The 12,406-nt window shown below is 53.3% G+C and overlaps 1 protein-coding gene across 4 annotated transcripts in view; it reads left to right on the forward strand.

Moving 5' to 3' along the window:
- The first annotated feature begins 1,881 nt into the window (after nucleotides 1–1,881).
- PSD4 (pleckstrin and Sec7 domain containing 4) overlaps nucleotides 1,882–12,406 on the forward strand; it is a 36,288-nt gene continuing 25,763 nt past the window's right edge. For 2 of the 4 annotated variants that reach the window (XM_051836526.3, XM_051836561.3), the window contains exon 1: nucleotides 1,883–2,104. The gene's annotated coding sequence lies outside the window, so the exon portion shown is untranslated. Of the gene's footprint in view, nucleotides 2,105–2,629; nucleotides 2,673–12,406 lie in introns of all 4 variants that reach the window. The other 2 variants (XM_051836537.3, XM_017340163.4) reach the window with 2 other exon arrangements.

Raw genomic sequence — 12,406 nt, forward strand, 5'->3', positions numbered from 1 at the left:
GGTCTTCCTTTGCCGTTGGTTCACCCTCCAATGGCCGCCGCGGCCAGCGCGCTGATCCGATGGCAGGAGCCAGGTGTTTCTCCTGGTCTCCCATGGGGTGCAGGGCCCAAGCACTTGGGCCATCCTCCACTGCACTCCCTGGCCACAGCAGAGAGCTGGCCTGGAAGAGGGGCAACTGGAACAGAATCTGGTGCCTCGACCGGGACTAGAACTCAGTGTGCCAGCGCCGCAAGGTGGAGGATTAGCCTAGTGAGCCGCGGCACCGGCCTCCCAGCACGAATTTGTATCACACACTACTACTCTCTCCCCTGCGAGGCTGTGTGCTTTCGGGCTGTTTGGTTCATTTTTCTCTCTTCTAACCCATGGCCTGGCATACAAACAGTGGACACATAATAAATATTTATAGAGTGAATTAATAAATTATAGGAGTACCGACCTAGTAACAGGGCTCCATGGTAAAAAAGGCAAAGCAGGGGCCAGTGTTGCGGTGCAGTGGGTTAAGCTGCCACTCGTGACTCCAGTGTCCCATGTGAGAGCTGGAATCCCAGCTGCTCCATTTCCAATCCAGCTCCCTGTTCGTGTGCCTGGGAAAGCAGCGGAAGATGGCCCAAGTACTTGGGACCCTGCCACCTGCGTGGGAGACCTGGCAGAAGTTCCTGGCTCCTGGCTTTGGCCTGGCCCAGCCCCGGCTGCTGTGGGCATTTGGGGAGAGAACCGGTGGATGGAAGAAAAACTCTGCCTTTCAAATAAATAAATATATATTTTTTAAAATGACAAATCCTACTAAAAAAGACAAACCAGCAATGCTGCACAGTGATTTATTTGGATGCTGGCTGGCCAAGGAACTCTGGGCAGGTTATATAAATTCTCTGAACTTAATTTTCCTTATATGAAAGTCTTCCGGCCGGCACCGCGGCTCAATAGGCTAATCCTCCAGCTAGCGGCGCCGCCACACCGGGTTCTAGTCCCGGTCGGGGCACCGGATTCTGTCCTGGTTGCCCCTCTTCCAGGCCAGCTCTCTGCTGTGGCCAGGGAGTGCAGTGGAGGATGGCCCGAGTGCTTGGGCCCTGCACCCCATGGGAGACCAGGAGAAGCACCTGGCTCCTGCCATCGGATCAGCGCGGTGCGCAGGTCGCAGCATGCCAGCCGTGGCGGCCATTGGAGGGTGAACCAACGGAAAAAGTATGACCTTTCTCTCTGTCTCTCTCTCTCACTATCCACTCTGCCTGTCAAAAAAAAAAAAAAAAAAAAAAAAAAAAAAAGTCTTCCTGCCTCGCAGGGTCGTTCTTATGGGGAGTAATGCGTTGAGGCTGATGACTACGGAGCTCACACTCAAGGGAAAGTCATTATGCTGATGGCGGTTGAAGTTCTTAGGAGAGAACCGGCTCAGCTCAGATCTGAGGCAGCATCAGATCCAGAGATGGCTTCTCCAGGTTGTGAGTGCCCATGGGAGCTAAAAGACCACCGGGTATACCAGAAATGCTTAGGTATCTGCATATAAACCGCATAGCGCCAGCGAGTGGGAAACGGACAACCTGCCAATGGCAGCCTCTGTCCGAGGATACTTTTGCAAAGTTCAAGTTCTAAGGCACAGCTATTTGCCACCATGCCACCAATCCGCACGCCAGCCGCCAAAACTGTGAACGCCGACGATGCAACTTTTTCTCTCGTGCTCAACTAAGTAAGTAGTGAATACATAATGGACTTGCAGGGACTCTAAATTACCGCCCTGCTCCAGGCATGCACGTTTCTGGGTCTGGCCTCAGTTTCCGGTTTACGTGCTGGAAAAACAAACCAGAGGGCTCCCGAGCTGCGGAGCGCGCAGGTCGGGCCGCGCAGTGCGGGACGCCAGGCCCTGCCCCGCGGCCCGCCCGGCGCCGCCGCCGTCAGACCAGTCGGACGGCTTCGCCCCCCGCCCCTCCCCGCCCCGCGTGCCGCCGCCCGCCCGGAAACCGAGTCCCTCCTGAGAGCGTCCGAGCTGGACGGGCCCAGCCCCGCGCAGTCGCCGCCCCGCAGCCTCGCTGCCCCCGGCCGGCGCCCGGGCGCGGGGCCATGGGGCGCCCGGGCCGGCGAGAGGCCCGAGCAGGAGCCCGGCGGGAAGTGGGTAAGGGCACGTGGGGCGGGCCGGGCCGGGGAGCACCTGCGGGGTGGCTGTCGCCTGCGACGCTGGAGGCAATGGGCCTGGAGCCGAGGAGAGGCTGCAGGAGGGTCGACAGCGAGCGGGGGACCCTAAGAACCCAGCCTGCCCTGGGGGGAGAGGGTGACGGGGCCGGGGAGCAGCCGGGGCCGCTGGGCTGCGCCTCCCTGGGAGGTTCTCCCGCGGGCTCCTCCTGCGGGGCTGCTGGATCTGGGCTCCTCGTCCCGCTGGAGAACAGGGCGCCCTTACAGCCCTCCAGTGGCGCAGCCGGGCAACACTGACAGCTTTGCTCCCGAGCTCCTACTGCCCAGTGCCTCAGTGGTCCCTGGTGCCCGGGACCCGGCAGGCTCTTCTCCCTGTCTGTCTGCCCCCAGGAATGCGCTGGCACGAATGGGAGCCCACCTGTTCCCTGCCGCCTTGGCCCCTGGCTGCTCTGGGCCTGCGTGGCGGAGGGAAACAGTCTCCCAGCTGACAAACTTTCCTCCCCTCCAGGGCTCCCGGCTTATCTTTCCAGTAGGAAGAGCGAGCCTGAGATGTGAGTTCCTTGCTGTTTTTTTTTTTTTTTTTTTTTCCCAGCCTGCCCTTGGGGTAGTGCTACCTTCGTCAGTGGGCCCACCGGACCCACGTGTCTGCAGCCGGCGTGCAGGCCTGGGTCAGGGGAACAGCATTCAAGTACAGGCCTGAGCAGGGAGGGCCTCCCCCTGCGGTGCACCCCATTAGCCCAGCCGCTCTCCAGGCCCGGAGCTGATTGGATGTAATTAACAACTAATTGGATGTGAAACTCAGCAAGGTCAAGTTTAGGCGGCAGGTGGTGCTTGAGTGATTCATTCAGCCCAGGTAGTATTTTGTCTCTGTGGTGGGTATGAAGAAGAGTGGTTCCTTCACTCAGCGAATATTTCCTGAGAGCCAACTACGGACCAGGCATCATCAGGACACGGTCATGTGCCTGCAGGTTGTAGGAGAGAGAGAGAACAAGCTTGGCCACAGAGGAAGTGCCTTATTGCAGAGAGGGATCGATGCTGAGAAAGCAAAAGGCAGAAAATCGCAGAAGGGGGTGACGAGAAGCATGATGGAGAAACTGTGAGAAAAACTGGCCCTGGCGGGAAAGGGTAGCAAGGGGACTTTGTCACCGCATTTTCACGCTCGGGATGGGGTGGCCTCTGCTCCTGTGAGCAGGAAGTTGTAAGCCACGGTCAGTGCATGATGGACAAGTGTGGATTAGCTCCACCCTGCAGTCCAGCGAGTGTGTTTCTTCCTGGGAGGCTTAAATCTGCCTTAGAATTAAGCTTCCCCAGAACATATTGTATGCTCTGTTGGCTCGCTCACTCTCTCATTGGTTCGTTTGTTCAGCAAATATGAAGAGACTTCACAAAGATCATAGAAGATGGCATTAAAACTTAAGGTTAGGGGCCGGTGCTGTGGCGTAGTAGGTTAAGCCTCCGCCTGCTGCGCTGGCGCCTCGTGTGGGTGCAGGTTCGTGTCCTTGCTGCTCCACTTCCAACCCAACTTCCTGCAACGGCCTGGGAAAGCAGAGGAAGATGGCCCGAGTGCTTGGACCCCTGGACCCACGTGGGAGACCCAGAAGAAGCTCCTGGCTCCTGGCTTCAGCTCCAGCTGTTGTGGCCATTTGGGGAGTGAACCAGCAGATGGAAAACCTCTTGCTCTGTTTCTCCCTCTCTCTGTAACTCTGCCTCTCAAATAAATAAATAAATCTTAAAAAAAACCCACAAATTTATTTCACTGCAAAAATTTTGAACCCATTACACAGATGTTCTAGAAGTTCATAGAAATTGCATATTATGGAAAAAACTATGCATGGCTTTCAGAGCTTTTTTGCACCAAAACATCCTTTTAAAAAAGATTTATTTATTTGAAAGCCAGAGCAACAGAGAAAGAGGGAAAGACAGAGATTTTCCGTCTGCTGCTTCACTTCCCTAGAAGTCTCAATACCTAAGTCTGGGCCAGGCCAAAGCCAGGAGCCAGGAACTCCATCCTGGGCTCCCACGTGGATGGCAGGGGCCCAAGCACTTGGGCTGTCATCGTTTGCCATGCCAGGTGCATTGGCAGGAAGCCAGATCAGAAGCAGAGTAGCTGGGACTGAAACCTGTGCTCTGATTTGGGATGCCCCTGTCACAAGGGAATGTGAAATCCCTGGCACCACAGCGCGGGCCCCAACAGACATCTCTTAACTGTTTTCTCCGTGAACATTTTGCGGTACATTTGCTTTTATCAAGGGCCTGTATGAGCTAGGGATGGACCAGGTTTTAAGGATGTGTCAGAGAATGGACAGTCCTTCCTCTCACAGAGCTTGTTTTCCGGTGGAGAGAACAGACAATGTATTTGATGTTAATGGTGTGTCGGATCAGTGCTGTGGAGAAAAAGTGGTTAAAAGGGTACAGAGCTGCTGTGTTCAGTGGAGTGCTCAGGACAGGCCATGCTGAGATGAAAGATTAGCAGAGACCTGCCTGAAGACAAGTGACCATCTGGGGAAAGAACATTCTAGCCAAAGGGAACAGTGAGTGCCAGGGTCCTGAGGCATGAGCGTGCGGAACATTCTGGAGGAATTGGAAGGAATCTAGTGTGGTTCTGGGAGTTAAAGGGGTGTCTCAGAGCCCTCCGTAAGGGAGGCGGGAGGTGGGAGATGGGGAGGGCTCAGCGTGGTGACCAGAAGCATCCAGGAGAGCACGTGGTGCCACAGGTGCCGTGGCAGGAAGATTTCCATGCTCCCAGAGGAGCCTGGGGTCAGCCTTGTGGTTTACACGAAGCAGGGCAAGAGGTGACCTCCAGAGGTGAAGAGCTTATCTCCTGCTAAGAGACATATCACCTACTTTTCTTTAAAAAAATTATTCTTAAGAATTTTATTTTTTTAAAGACTTATTTATTTGCAAGGCAGAGTTACAAAGAAGCAGAGGCAGAGAGAGAGGTCTTCTATCCTCTGGTTTCTCCCCAAATGGCCGTAAACGCTGGAGCTGGGCCAATTGGAAGCCAGGAGCCAGTAGCTTCTTCCAGGTCTCCCACGCAGGTGCAGGGGCCCAAGGACTTGGGCCATCTTCTACTGCTTTCCCAGGCCACAGCCGAGAGCTGGATCAGAAGTGGAGCAGCTGGGACTCAAACCGGCAGCCGTATGGGATGCTGGCACTGCAGGTGGCGACTTACCTGCTATGCCACAGCGCCGGCCCTTCTCAATGTTTTCATGTAAGTGAAGACCTTGGGAGCTGGACATAGGGAGAGAAACTGCTACCTTCTGGGAAAAATCCCAATACTCAACTCTTTCATCCTTAAACTCATTAGATGGTCTCATTGGCAGGTGTATTGAAAATACTGGCGTGGGTGTTTGGCACAGCAGTTAAGCTACTGCACGGGATGCCTGCATCCCATATCACAGTGCTTGAGTTCAAGTCTCTGCTCCACTCTCGATTCCAGCTTCCTGTTAACCTGCACCCTGGGAGGCAGCAGATGATGGCTGAAGTGCTTGAGCCCTTGCCACCCGTGTAGGAGACCTGGATTGAGTTCTGGGCTCCTGGCTTCAGCCTGTGCCAGCTTTGGCTATTGAAGGTTTTGGGGGAGTGAACCAGCAGATGGAAGATATCCTACTGTCTGTCTATCTGCCTTTCAAAATAAATAAGTAAATAATAAAATGCCAACAGGAGAGCATATAATAATTGGTACTTATTGAATGTGTCATGCCCTCTTTTGTGTAATAATAATTATATAAATAATCTTTCATAGCAATTCTGTGAGATATATACTTTTACTATTCCATTTCCCAGATGAAAAAACTGAAAGTTGCCCAAGCTTACAAGTAAGTGAAGAATTAGAACTTGCTATCGAATGGTGCAATTTTTGAGCCAATATTCTTAACTGCTATACCATAGTAATGTGTCGCTCCCCGTCTTCGTGGAGGAACGACACAGGACCCTGCGCTGTTCTTTTGTCTGCTCGGCCCTCCCCGGGTTTGCTGCTGGTTCTTCCCGGGTTGGCTACCGGTTCCCCCTGGCCACTTTCCCCACTTCCACGGGGGAGCGGCACACCGCCGGCCAGCTCTCTCGGGGGCTGCACAGGTGTTCCCCTTAGATGTTCCCCTTAGATGTTCCTGGTGCATGCCGTCTCTCTCCTCCTTTATAGTCCTCCTCCGCCAATCCCAACTTGGCTGCCCACACGCCGAGTACGCTGCTCTCCTCCAATCAGGAGCAGGATCAGCTCCTGGAGGTCATCACTCAAGTTGGCAAGAGGCAGCTGTGTAGAAGCTGTTTTCTCCTCTCCCAGCGCCATATTGTGGGAGAGCAGATGCATAGAATAAGTCTTAATATCAGTAACTCAGTCCAGTCTGGGTTGCTCCCCACAGTAATGGTCTGACCTTGGGCCCACACTGCTAAGTCATTCTGTCTACCAAGATGGAGTTCTGTGTGCCGCCCCAGCTTTGGGGAAGCACAGAGTTGGCAAATGAAATTGGCCCCTTTATAAAATGGTTGTGGCCGTGTGGCAGGTGCTGGTCCCGGGCCGAGGTGAGGACACAGATACAGAGTGAAGACTGTGTAGGGCGCTCTGGGTCAGACTCCAGTCTGTTCCCCTCCAGTGCTGGGACCCAGCTTCACAGCCAGGGCCTGGCTGCCCTGCAGGTATTGCAGCCCCTCAGCTGTCCCCTGGGCCTGCTTAGATGTCAGCTGTGTTCCTGCTCCTCTCCCTCTCCCAGTCCAGGCTGGACGCCTGCATCATGGAGGCCATTGAGGTTTGGCCAATGGTGGGGTCTGGAGGAAGTTGGTGTCTTGGTCCATTTCCTGTTGTAGCAGACTAGCTGAGACTGGGCCGTTGGTAAAGGAGAGAGGTTTACAGAGCTCACAGCTCTGGAGGCTGAACTGAAGTTGAGGCTGAAGTGCAAGAGTGTGGTGCTGGCATGTGGTGAGGGCCGTCTTGCTGCTTCAGAGCATGGGAGTGGGGGTGGCACGTGGTGACACAGAGCAAGCTAGCTAGAGAGCTGCTTCCATACATAGCAAGGCCACTCTGCTTTGGCTCCTCAATGCATTAATCCATTCATTCAGAAATGAATGACTCCATTCACAAGGACAGATTCCACCCCACCCCACCCCCACCAATCACCTCTCCAGTGCCACCAACATGTGGCTGAGCTTAAGTCTCCACACAGGAAGCTTGGGGGACACATTCCCTTTGGTTCCCCTGACTTCTACACCAAAGACTGTAGTGATGGGGAAGGTACCTAGTCATAAGCTTAGAGTGCTGTCAGAAGGGGCAAAAGCAAGAGGTGTCTGCTTGATGTGGGGTCACAGGAGGCGTGTTGAGTTGGCTGAAGGGATGTTTGTCCTCAGGGCTCTGTAGTACATGGAAGCAGGGGGTGGTTAGAGGCCAGCATTGCTGTAGGACGAGTTAAGCTGTTGCTTACATCCCCAACATCCCACATCAGAGTGCCAATTTGAGTCCCTGCTGCTCCGCTTCTGATCCAACTCCCTGCTAATGCACCTGGGGAGACAGCAGAAGATGGTCCAGGTGCTTGGACTGCTGTCATCCGTGTGGGAGACCCAGCCAAGACCTGGCTGTTGTGGCCATTCAGGGAGTGAACCAGCACATGGAAGATCGATTCTCTCTCTCTCTCTCTCTCTCTCTCTCTTGCCTTTCAAACAAATAAATAAATCTTCTTAAAGAAAGAGAGAAGACGGTGGGATTGTGAGCAGATGCTATTTCTCTCTAGTATTTGCACAGGTTAAAAATTCTTTAAAGAAATATTTTTAAAGGTAATCTTGCACATGTTAAAAATATCTTTCTTTTATTTGAATGGCAGAGAGAAAGAGCTGGCATGCTCTGCAAATGCCCACAACGGCTGGAACTGGGCCAGACTACAGTGGGAAGCTGGGAACTCAGTTGAGGTCTTTCACATGGGTGGCAGGGACTCAAGGACATGAGCCCTCACCTGCTGCCTCCCAGGGTCTGCACTGGGGAGAAGCTGGTTGGGAGCCAGAGCCAGAGCCAGGAGTTGAACACAGGCATTCTGATATGGGCTATGGGCTTCTTAGCCACTAGGCCAAATGACCACCCCTGAAAGTCTCTTTTTTTTAACTTTTTTTTTTTTTTATTTGAGAGGCAGAGAGAGACTTCCCATCGTCTGATTCACTCCTGAAATACCTGGGAGCTGGAAATTCAGTTCAGGTCTCCCATGTGGGTGTCAGGGATCCAACAAACTTGAACCATCAGCTGGTGCCTCCCAGGGTTAATTGGGACCCCAACACCTCCCTAAAGACTGTGTGGCCTTATGGGTGACCAGGAAATGGCCTGAGTCTTGTTTGCCTGCTCGACCTGGTCAGAGCACACCCATTGCCTGTTCTGTGACACCAAGGCCATCGCATACACCCAGATTCCTAAGCGGTGATTCCGGGCCAAGTGGGGCTCATGAGCAATCTAAAGAAGATTTGCGGCTTTCTCCCAGGGGATAGGGCTCAAAGGTCGGCTCCACCGCACACCTTGCCTGCTCATTTATATAACCCTGTTGTGACCTCTGACATCGCGCTTCCACTCAGAATTTAATATTTTCTGTGAATACACACATGACAAACAACAACGACGCAGGTCTGCTTTATCATGTTCCTATGAAGTCACAGGTGTACTGCACCTGTCGCTTTTTCTTAATTAATGCCTTTTCAAATAAATGCCCACCGACTTAAAATGTCCACTATTTTCAAACCAGTACCCACCTAGGTAAACAGGGCCCTGGATTTGGGGATTCCTGGTGCTGACTCCCTACCCTTTGCAAAGAAGGAGATAAAAGCCTTTCCCTTCACCTTCTTTTGTTCAGTGGCTGGGACCTGCAAATTAAGCTGACAAAGGATAGATTAACAGGAGAAAAAGATGCATAGCAGTGCAAAGGGGAATCAAAGAGTGGCTGCCTCCTTAGATGCTGCAGTTAACAGCTCCCATGCCTAACTCAGTAGGGGAAAGGGAGGGGGCGGGGCAGCAAAGGTTCCTAGGGGAAGAACAAACAGGTTTCTTTGGTAATGGCAGATGGGTTTGCTGGAGGACACGGGAGAGATAAAGCGTGTGATAATGTTCGCTTCTATGGCTTTGAGAGGCTTTTCTGTCTCCTAGGGGCCTTGCAAGTGCTGCTGGGAAAGGGATTTGGGGCAGGTTTTACTCTTTGCTCCTTTCTCTAGATGGAATTTAAGGTAGCCTCATGTCCCAGAAGTCTCTGCTTTGCGTCGCAGAAGGCAGGCTCCTCATCTGTCCGCACTTTCAAACAGCCCTTCTGCCAGCTCTGAGTCCGGCGTGGGTGCTCGTGCCTACATCCAAGAGGTCACACGGGCAGCCACTTGGGAGGTGGTGACGGCGCAGAGTCCAGGACGGTGAACACCTGTGCAGATTGCCCCGTGGCCACGGTCAGCCTGCACTGGCAGTGGGGACAGAGACTGACTGAGGCTCTCCTAGTCTTCAAAGTGAGCACAGAAATTCAATCATTATTTAATCTAATGAGTTCAATTTGCTGATACTTTTATTGTGTTTGCTGATAATAATCATAATATCAATTTTTAAAATTAAGTACATACCAAACAAGCATAAAGAAATTAAAATCACATAGATTACGGGTACCATGCCCAAATAGTTTTTTTTTTTTTTTTTTAAGGTTTATTTATTTGAGAGACAGAGTTACAGACAGAGGAAGAGACAGAGAGAAAGGTCTTCTGTCTGCTGGTTCACTCCCCAAATGGCCGCAACAGCCAGGGTTGGGCTGGGCAGAAGCCAGGAGCTTCTTCTGGGTCTCACAGGGGTGCAGGGGCCCAAGGACTTGGGCCATCTTCTGCTGCTTTCCTAGACCATCATCAGGGAGCTGGATGGAAGAGGCCTCAAAGATAGCTTTCAGTGTTTCGATGTTTTATTGTTGAAATACACAAACAAGGGTTTTTCTTTTCTTTTTTTTTTTTTTTGAAGTATTTATTTGAAAGGCTGAGTTAGAGAAAGAAAGAGGGATGGAGAGAGACCTTCCAATCACTCATTTACTCCCAAAGTGGCCGCAATGGCCAGGTCAGGGCCGGGCCAAAGTCAGGAGCTTAAAACTCCATCCAGGTCTTCCATGTGGGTGGCAGGAGCTCAGGTCCTTGGGCCATCTGCTGCTGCTTTCCTAGGCTCCTTAGCAGGGAGCTGAATCTGAAGTGGAGCAGCCAGGTCTCAAACCAATACTCTGATAGGGATGCAGGCATCAACAGGTCTTGGCCTGACCCCTTGTGCCACAATTCCTGCCCCCACAAAACAAGCTTTTTTAAAAAAATGAGTATTTAAGATTTTCTAATTTAAAGTATGCTTTGAGCATCCTTCTCCTTCGTTAAATACTCTTTAAAAACAAGATAGCTGCAGGCTGCCTGGGTTCACCAGGTGACCACATGGCTGCACTGTCATCCGTTTATCCAGTTGCTGTTGTGGGCATGGATGTGATGAGCATTTTTGCCGTCATAGTAATGGCGTGCACATCTGTTGCAGCAGATGTGTGGTAGGTGCCTTCTGGTACCAAGGAGGCCAGTGGACAGGATAAATGACTATGAGCCCAACTCACTACTCGCGAGAGGGACAGACCCCTGGTACGAGGCCGCAGGGAAAGTGCTCATTTGGAGAGGGCCAAAGAGGGGAGTCCTGACAGACAAAACTGGGGTGACCATCCATGCTGTGGCCTGGGCGCTCTGTTCCTGGACATCTGACCTCAAACACGAGGTGTTGCATTTGTCTGGCCACAGGTGGGGTGGGGACAGCCTGGTGCAGAGATAGAAGTTGTTGCTTGTGGAATCACAAGTGAAAGTTCTGTACTGGAGGTTGGTGGCGACCTCAGGGACCTGTTCACGCCCCCTGGTCTTGCCTCCAAGAGCCTTCTCTATCTGGTTCTAGGACCACAGGCCTTTTTTTTTTTTTTTTTTTTGACAGGCAGAGTGGACAGTGAGAGAGAGACAGAGAGAAAGGTCTTCCTTTGCCGTTGGTTCACCCTCCAATGGCTGCCGCGGCCAGTGCACCGCGCTGATCCGATGGCAGGAGCCAGGTACTTATCCTGGTCTCCCATGGGGTGCAGGGCCCAAGCACTTGGGCCATCCTCCACTGCCTTCCCTGGCCACAGCAGAGAGCTGGCCTGGAAGAGGGGCAACCGGGACAGAACCTGATGTGCCGGCACCGCTAGGCGGAGGATTAGCCTAGTGTGCCACGGCGCCGGCAAGACCACAAGCCTTGAGGAGGGGCTAGGTCAGGGGATGCCCCTTCAAGCCCCCCGCAGCTCAGGCATAATATGGAGAGACTCTGGTGAGTGTCAGCACACAAGAGTCCCCGAGTATCTCAGATGCCCGTGCACTGCCTCCTGCCTCCCAGAGGCCCCTGCGCTCCGCTCCCTGCCCCGTGTGCAGTGTGTGAAGCCACCCCACCACCTGTGCTGAGCAACTTCCTCTGGGACAAACAGGAAGCAGCTCACACCGAGGAAGCCAGCAGGGGCTGCTCTGCAGGGCTGGGTGCCACCTTCCTGAAGTGAGGGCAGCAGGCTGGATGTCCTCTGAGCCTTGGGGTGGGAACCCCAAGAGTGGAGGAGAGGATGCAGTGGATGAAACTGACTGCTGGCCAGCGGGGGCTCTGGGTACCCTCCTTGCCTGTACCAGGGGAGTCTTCCACCCAGAGTTTTGCTTCTTGCCATCTTGGGAGGAAGAAAGTGCTAGGAGCTGGGGCAGAGCTGGCCGCTCCAGTGGTCTGGGAAGTTCTTCTTTAATTTTGGGGCAAGCAGGAACCAACCCCCTAGCAATACCCCATGTACCTCTCCACACACATATCCCATGCATGTACCCAGCCTTCTGCTTGGAAGGAAAGGGAGACGCGGACTCTGTCTCCCATAGCATCACCTCGAAGTGACTTGGAAAGAGAGTGAGCAGCCGCCACTCCAACTGCCTTCATCCAGAGGCCTGGTTAGCTATGAAGCAGGTGGCCCCATCCTTACCGTGAGAAGTGCAGAAGGGCCGCGGTGCAGGCCTGTGAACCAGCTGAGGGGGCGGACCCCTGGGGCCTCCTTCCAGCTGGAGGAGCGGGGGCCCTCACTCACACCTGGCTCTGTCTCCTTCCTCTGTACACTCTGCGTGACCACTGCCAGTGATCAGCCACTTCTGCCCTCTCGACTTCCCGGTAGACTTCTGCAAAGCCCACCACATCCTCCGCCCTTGTCTTCTCTGACCACACCCTCCCGCCTATATCTCTCACTTCTCAGCAGCCCCTCTGAAGTCCCCTGGCTGACTGCTCCCCTGCATCCTCCTGGGC

Source organism: Oryctolagus cuniculus, chromosome 2 (genome assembly GCF_051225735.1).
Source record: "Oryctolagus cuniculus isolate XC-2025 breed Fujian yellow rabbit chromosome 2, ASM5122573v1, whole genome shotgun sequence".
NCBI classification, from domain to species: Eukaryota; Metazoa; Chordata; class Mammalia; order Lagomorpha; family Leporidae; genus Oryctolagus; species Oryctolagus cuniculus.